Source organism: Dendropsophus ebraccatus, chromosome 7 (genome assembly GCF_027789765.1).
Source record: "Dendropsophus ebraccatus isolate aDenEbr1 chromosome 7, aDenEbr1.pat, whole genome shotgun sequence".
NCBI classification, from domain to species: Eukaryota; Metazoa; Chordata; class Amphibia; order Anura; family Hylidae; genus Dendropsophus; species Dendropsophus ebraccatus.
In genome coordinates, this window is record NC_091460.1 from 116373044 (window position 1) to 116381744 (window position 8701).

Here is an 8701-nt window from a genome sequence, read left to right on the forward strand (position 1 = left end):
CCCACCCACGCTAGACCCGGAAGTGTGGTGCATTATACTCACCGCATGTCGTGTCGTCCACGGTCTCCGATCGTCAGCAGTGACGTCTTCTTCGTAAGTTCGGCGGATCTTCCCGAGTGCCGGCCGCCCTCTGCAGCGTCATCCGAAGCTCAGCCGCGATTGGCTGAGCATAACTGTGCTCAGCCAATCGCGGCTGAGCAGCTGATGACGTGGCCGCGTCATCAGCCGCTCAGCCGCGATTGGCTGAGCACAGTTATGCTCAGCCAATCGCGGCTGAGCTTCGGATGACGCTGCAGAGGGCGGCCAGCACTCGGGAAGATCCGCTGGCCTCCCGAAGAAGACGTCACTACTGAAGATCGGAGACCGTGGTCGGCACGTGACAGGTAATGTATAGCGCACCACACTTCCGGGTACACGGGTGGGGGTGGTGGGACACGGGGAAGGGGGCCATTCACAGACATAACATACATTACAAAGTTGTATAACTTTGTAATGTGTGTTATTCTGTGAATAATTTTTTTCGCCGGACAACCCCTTTAAGGGCCTTCTGTAGCCACATATGGTAACTTCTTTGCCCCCATATAGTAGTTAGACCCGCTTTGTGTCCTCATATAGTATTTGGGACCCCGCTGACACAGGGACCCCCTCAGTTAATAGTAGTAGGAGGCCCAGAGCATCTTCAACCACAGTATAAGCAGAAGGTCCAGCTGAGAGCTCTGCAGCTGTGTTAGGCCTAACATAGCAGCAGTGTAATGTGCTGCTAGGCTGAAGAAAATATGGATCACAGGATGGATTATTTAGGATTTAGAGGACTTCAGGCCTGGCAGAGGCAGTCAGTAGAACCTGGTGACTGGAGTACTGTGCCTGAAATGGCCTAGGTAATACCATGTGTAGGAAGAAAGGCTTCCGAGACTGAGACAAGTAACCCTTGAGAGTAGTCGGGCTAAAACATGCGGGTGACTATACTCTAGTGAGTTGAGTGTTAACATTTTGTTTGTTACTTATGTAGTTAGTTACTGTGGGGGAGATTTATGAAACATGGTGTAAAGTGAAACTGGCTCAGTTGCCCCTAGCAGCCAATCAGATTCCATCTTTCATTTTCCAAAGAGTCTGTGAGGAATGAAAGGTGGGATCTGATTGGTTGCTAGGGGCAACTGAGAAAGTTTCAATTAACACCATGTTTCATAAATCTTGCCCTGTATGTTTAAGTGCCCAACATCACTAAGTAATTCCTGTAACCATTAAGCCTATAGTGTCTCCTCATGAGTGGTAACCACCAAATATTTGAGCCAAATACTTATTTATAACATATAAAACAAGTGGTTGTTAGTACCTGTTTTCACCCTCCTTACATTATTTTTCACAAGTACGCCGGCTTAACATTAGGCCCCATGCTCATCCCCATGCTGGATCGTCCAGTGGATCTGAAGCACCTCTTCCTAATGTAGACCCTGCTTGTCTGATGGGTGGGCAGGTGGCGTAGCAAAGTGGGTAGGAAGCATGTCCGCCAGCGCCTAGCAGGGGGGGCCAATAAAAAAAAATTGTGAACTGTTTCTTTAATTATTCATGGCAATCAAATGGTCTTAGCATATGTATCAGCATTGCCTGCAGAATATTAGAAAGGTATCATAAGGACACTCATTGCAGTGTATATACCTTATACAGTCTGATACATGTGTATATGTGGTGCACAAGGGGGGGCGTGAAAACACCATCGGTATAAATGGCACACAGTAGGTGGGAGGCCCTGATATAGACCTTACCCTCACGCCTCTGTATGTGTAAATGATATCATAAATACTTTATTCCATAAACTGTAGTCTTCTAGTTTGTATCATTGTGGGCCAGTTGGACACATGCATAGCATACTACTCATACTACTGGATTTATATTTGCAGCTTCAAAACAAGATTTTTTTTAAGCCAAGCACAAACTGTCTATTTAGCTTCCTGTTTTCTTGTATAACAGTTTTTACTGTTTAAGACCGGGCTACAGCTTCTTCAGGTCAGGAATGGGAGAAACTTGACCCACAGTGCAGGGCAAGAAGTTCATTGCATGCCACAACATGTGGCTTTTATACCCTGCTACCCTCACCTCGACCTCAGAGAGACAGCCAGTGTCTGTGAGTCTGCAAAACATCCATAGATATAGTATACAATATTATACACATGGGAGATCTAGGACTTGTCCTGAAAGATTTTGTATTACTTACTAAATGAGAATAGACTTTGCATGGAGATAACACACATGCATGTGAAGTATATGTTGTAAGAATTGTAAAGTATATTAAGAATTGAAGTATATAGGAAAAGAAGTATAATAAAATCTACTTTGTTTTGTTTCAGTCAATAAAGTAAAAAAAAAAAAATCTTTACATATGATGAAATACTAGTCATAGGCTATGTTTACACACCGTTTTTTCAGCTACAATTAAAATGATGTCTGTCATTTTGAGTCTAAAATAATGGACATTATTTAGCAGCCTGGCTTTCCTTTAGTGCAATGACAGCTGTTGGTACATTATTCTAGTTTGGGGTTACCAATTGGACTTCGGTTGCGTCTTAATTGAAAAGTCCATTGACTTTCATATTAAAAACGGAGAAAGAACGGATAGAAAAGAAAAACTGTGTATGAACAACTAATAAAAAAATCTGGTGTATGCAAAAGACGTCCAAAAATAATGATCATGTTCATTATTATGACGTCTGTGGTAAAAAAATATCCGTTATTGAATACATTGCGTGCATTGGACGTCCGTCTTCCCATCGACTTCAACGCATTGGGGAATACTTTTTTAATAACTTTATTTTATATTTTTATATATTTATTTTATAGTTATAATGTATTTGCATATTCCTGTATGATCATACATCGGGCCTCATGTACTAACAATTTTAAGCCGTTATGCTGTCGGTTGTGTCTGTTTTTTTAGCATCAAAATAATTTGTGACACACAGCCTTAGTAAATCTGGAAAGTTTTTCACAGGGCAAAACTAAAACCCAACAACATAAAGGATTATTTAGCTCACCTCACCCCCAGCAGTTCACCCGCCCGGTACACGGCAGTGCAAGCTCCACCAACGAACAATAGGAGCTGGCAATCCTGGGTACGTCCAAAATTTGGTCTTTATTGAAACTTAACATACAAAAGTTACAAGCTCAGCGGCAGAAGCTGAAGCTGACGCCTTTCGGACTCTTGACCTTACTCATAGCTCTGAGTAAAGTCGAGAGACTGAAACGCGTCAGCTTCTGTCGCTGAGTTTGTTATTTTTGTATGTAAAGTTTCAATAAAGAACAAATTTTTGACGTACCCAGGATTGCCAGCTTTTATCCTATTAAAACCCAACAACATAACACTAGAAGTGGCTGATTTTTATAATACAAAACCCGTAAAAAATTGACAGTTTGCTTATTAGATCTGTTGGTTGTAGCAGGAATTAAAGGACACACCCATGACACTCCCACTTGGCAAGTTATTGGACAAAAATGACAAAAATTGTCATGTTGTGTTGCACACCTTTAGTAAACATGTCGGAACAAAAAAAATGACAGAAAAAATGGATAAAAACCCAACAATTTGCTGCCAGGAACAGATTAGTAAATCATCCCCATTATAACTGTGTCTCTGTGACACAGGCTGCTGCGTGGGTTATACTTAATGTGCCCTAGCAGTAGGTAGAGCAAGCTGATAGTTCTCAGGTCCTTTCTAGGTCCCCAGGGCTGCCTGTGGAGCATTTTCCCTGTGTCTGATTGGGTCACACTGGGGAAACCTGGAGACCCAATCAGAGCTGAGAATCACCCTTGATCATGCCACGATAATGGACCATACTACTTTAAGGGTTAAACAAGCAGGATCAGATCGAAGGTTCCTTCGACCCTGCTTGTGCTCCAGGGGATGACTAAGAACTGGAGCTGCAACCCCCCTCTACTGCAGCAACGCTAAAAGACTTTGCAACAGACTGAGGTCCTGCACCGCCTGCTGAAAAAAAGACAGTGGGCGGTCGTGAATGGGTTATACAAAGGAAGCTCTGCAATTTCTCAAATTTGGTGGTGGTGGGAGTGTTTTTCTGTCTAGCACTGACATTTTTTTTTAGAGATGTCCGATTGCTAGGACAGATGAAGTTGGAGGTAGCCCTAGGGAGACCAGGAAAACATGGATACAGCCATTAGCCATAGATGAGTTGTGCTCATCTCTAGTGTTAGGTATATAACAGGTAAAAATGATTACAATGATACCCATGAGAAAAAAGGTTATACTGGTGCTGTTGTACACTGTGTGACTAGGTCCCTCACCATGTCGCTTGCTTGGTATAACATCCAATTCTTTAAGCAATGGGACGCAACACATAGATACTTACAAAAACTTTTTTCTTTTTATGTAAATCTTGCAACGTTCCAAAAATACAAGGCAAAAAGTATATATTCACCACAAATAGAAAGAAAGAAAGTCACCACAGTGTACTGGACAGATGCAAGCTGGTCTTTACACCATAGCACGGTGGTCTGCAGATCTCTGTCTACCGAGGGTCTCACCCTCTGGGAAACAGATGACGTCAACACGTGCGCTACGTTTCGAGGGAGGAGCCCTCTTTCTCATGCACTGAGAGACAGAGATCTGCAGAGCACCGTGCTATGGTGTAAAGACCAGCCTGCATCTGTTCAGTACACTGCGGTGACTTTCTTTCTTTTTATTTGTTCTGAATATATACTTTTTGCCTTGTATTTTTGGAACGTTGCAAGATTTACATAAAAAGAAATTTTTTTTTGCGAGTATCTATGTGTTGCAGCCCATTGCTTAAAGAATCAAATGATACCCATGAATCATTTGTATAGCTTTTGTTATGTTTTAAAAAAAATTTTTTACAACTTTTTACAAAAAAAGGAACTTTAAAAGGAACCTGCCACCCTGGCACCTGGGCAGAACCCACCCTATCCCTGGATAAAGGATTATATACTTACCCACTCCTGCTGGTCCCACTATGGATGCCGTTCCAGCCATGGAGAAATCGCCACTCACTCAGCTTTAAGCCCAATATGTAAATGAGCAGAGAGGAGTCCGATGCCTATAAGCATCGAGCACTACAGATGCACACTCACAGTCTGTGGCCGTGGGCTGCATTACAGACGTGAAAGGAAACACCTGGGGGGGATTTATAAAGACTTAGGCGGAGCCCCCTTTACACAGCCGAATTCACTAAGAGGCGCCCGCCCCGAGTTCCCCCTGACTTCCCATTGGGCGAGTGGAGGATACGGCAGGCGTACGCCAGGTAGAAGGGGTGAATCTGTGCCTTCTCCCTGGCGTACGCCACTGCTGTACTTTTCATAAATGTCCCCCCTACTGGCCATGTGTATAATATTGATTTAAAGCTTAAAGAGTCACTGTCGTATTTTTTTTTTGTTGTTGTTGCAGAAATCAATAGTCCAGGCGATTTTAAGAAACTTTGTAATTGGGTTTATTAGCCAAATATGCCATTATCTGCATGTAAAAAGCCTTTTCCCAGGTCCCCCCCTCCTTCCTCTTTTCCATCCACTGCAAAAAATCTGAAAATTGTGACTTGTTGCAGGAGACGTACCCTGTCTGTTCTAGGGAGAGGGGAGGGGGGAGGAGGAAGGAGGGAGTTAGCCAGCAGCAGAAAGCAGATAACAGAGGATTACAGGCACGGAGCTGGGTGACAGCTGTAATCTGAGCTCAGACAGGTCAGTGGTGACTGTCCCAAGAGATAACAGGTGAGGTATTTGTAGATTATCTCTTTGTTGTCCTGTTTTGGTCTTTTCTTTAGCTCTCTCCATAGGAGAACAATGAAGACAGGGGGGAGAGCTTCAAACTGCTTTTTCATGATAAAAATGCATTTTTTGGCTAATAAACCTAATTACAAAGTTTCTTAAAATCGCCTGGACTATTGATTCCTGCAAATAAAAAATTCACGACAGTGACACTTTAAAAAAAACTTAATAATAACATAATAAAGAGAGCATATTGCAAAACTGCTTGCGATCAGGCTGACAGCAAGACTCATCTTGTTTTCAGCCAAAATCCTGCAAGGGGACATTTTCGGGTCATAAGACTATAGCCCGCTGTCATATATAATAGAAGTGGAGGAAACACAAACCATAGTTAAGGATGTGGTGTTACAGTATGTCTACCCCAGTTAAACAGAGGCTATGTAAATCTTTACTCCAAAGGGTATAGTGTAAATCGCATTTCCTGTTGTGTCCAATCACAAGAGTGGTTTTGAACAGTTCCTGAAAATTATATGTTCACTATATTGGCATATCATTAACTATACATAATAAACATGTGTCCGGAAAAAAAACATTCCGGTTTTAACTTTGGGTGACATATGTTTAGACCATGGTAACTGATATAAAAAAAATCTTTATTGTGGAATACTTCAGCAAAGACGTATTCCGTGAAGCTCTGCAAATGCGACAGCCAGTGCTACAATTTCAGAGTTTCATCGGAATGAATTATTGTAAACTGATTGATATAAATGTCAGGTTTCCCCAGCTACTATTTGCTATGACTAGTTTCAGATTATTAAATAAAAATATTGGATAATGTGAACATGATATTCTGAATAGGAGAGTGCCTGCAAAGAGGGTCTCTGTAAGACCTAACAGTTTAATGCATTATATGGACAATTAAAGGCGATGGTAGCCCCTGCTTGGCAGTGAAAATGTCCATTCTCCCGAAATTATTGTATCTGTGGGAGACACTGACGATACCCAACTCCAAAACATATCTGAGAAACTTTCAGAAGATACTAATGAAATTTATCTGGGGGGGTAGACGGCATCGTATCTCATTACGGATAATGACTGCCAAAACCACGGCAGGAGGACTGGGGGTACCCGACTTGCAGAAATACTACTGGGCGGTGCACCTCAGACATATACCAGCATGGTCCTCCCTGCTCCCATTCACTAAATGGATATTTCTTGAACGGCTATGGCTAGCCCTTAATCATCCCAGTAGTCTTCTCTGGAACCCCGGGCAACCGAAGTGCACGAGAGATCTTTTGGGCCCCATGCGCTTGACACTTCGGGTGTGGGAGGAAACATGCACCCTATCATCTCTTAAATCTCCTAATTCTCTTCTGTCTTCTTTTCTGTATAACCTCTCCATTCCGCAGAGTATGCAAGCGAGGGGGAGACCCCTGGTTACAGGCCAAACTGTTTCACTATGCAGATGTGGTGGATCCCCTCCAGAGTTCTCTCCTGCCCTTTCAGAAACTTAGTGAAAAATTTAGTCTCCCCCTCCAGGTGGTGTGGTCCCAGGCATCGAAATCATCCCAATGTGTTAGTTATAAAGAGAATCAATACAAGATTCTGATGCACTGGTACCATGCCCCAGACCTACTGCACAAACTGTTCCCCAAGTGGCAGACACCTGTTGGCGATGTGAGATGCGGAGAGGAACTTTATTTCATGTCTTCTGGGAATGTGCGAGGTTGCAGCAGTTTTGGAGAGAGGTGAAAGGGGTGATTCGGGCTGTGCTTGGGATAGATATTCCATTAGACCCTTCTGTATATATGTTGAACATCCCCCCCAAGATACTACGGAAACACTCCTCCCGCCTTCTGTTGCACATCCTTACAGCAGCTAAATGTGCTATAGCAGCGGCCTGGAGGTCCACCACACCCCCGCCTCGCCAGACACTAATACATAAACTAAGGGATGTAAAGAGAATTGAATATCTCTCTGCCCTTAACAGTAATACAGTGGAGAAGTTTAACTTAATCTGGGATCCGTGCTACGCTCTTTATGCAACGCCCTCCCCCCCCCCCCTGCCCTAATGTGTTACCCCTTGTGTTGTTCTGTGTTTCTGGTTTTTGGTTATTGTTTCTGTTCGAGTTTTGCATGGGACATACAGTATCTACTTGTTCCTACAATGTCTCTGTCTGATGCTAGAGTTTGGCATACAACTTCTGCACGCTATGCTCTACGGCAGTTATATCTTTGGTCTTTATTGGAGCATAGTGAAACTCTGACAACGGGAATCCACCTACATGTCGTAGTTTGCCATTATTGTAGATGAATGTTGCTGAACTGTATTGGTATGTACCCATGACATTTTAGTTGTGTTGTTGTAAAAATGGAAAAGTTTCTATAAATAAACAGTTATATATATATATAAAAAAAAGCGATGATAGCTCTCTCCCTATGATGAAGAAGTGGGTTGCATTTTTGGTTCTGTTCCAAGAGTAGGATGCCCACCAACAATAACGACAATGCAAAGGCTTTCCATCTGAAACTCTACCAAGAAGCTGAACAGGAGACTACCTATTGAGCTGACAAAGAGCACCAAGAGACTGTTTTCTAGACTCTAAGGTCTTATTCACATGTCCCATAAAGTTCCCCGTGATCACGGACAATTTGTCCCATAAAGTTACCATTCCCATAAATTTTAGGGGCCATTGAATCCAGTGGTACTACTAACGTGATCTGTGGCGCGATCCACTCTCCCCAAGCTGTGCCGTGGAAAAATAGTACATGTCCTAGTGTGGAGGTAGTTTGCGGCACTGCTCAATAGAACTCTATAGGAGACCCCCACCTGGACCTGGCAGTGCATCACCAAGAAGCCCCCCACCTGGACCTGGCAGTGCATCATCAAAAAGACCCCGCATCCTGAACTAGGTCCGGGTAGGGGGGGGGGTCTTCTTGGTGATGCAGTGCCAGGTCCAGGTGCAGGGTCTTCTTT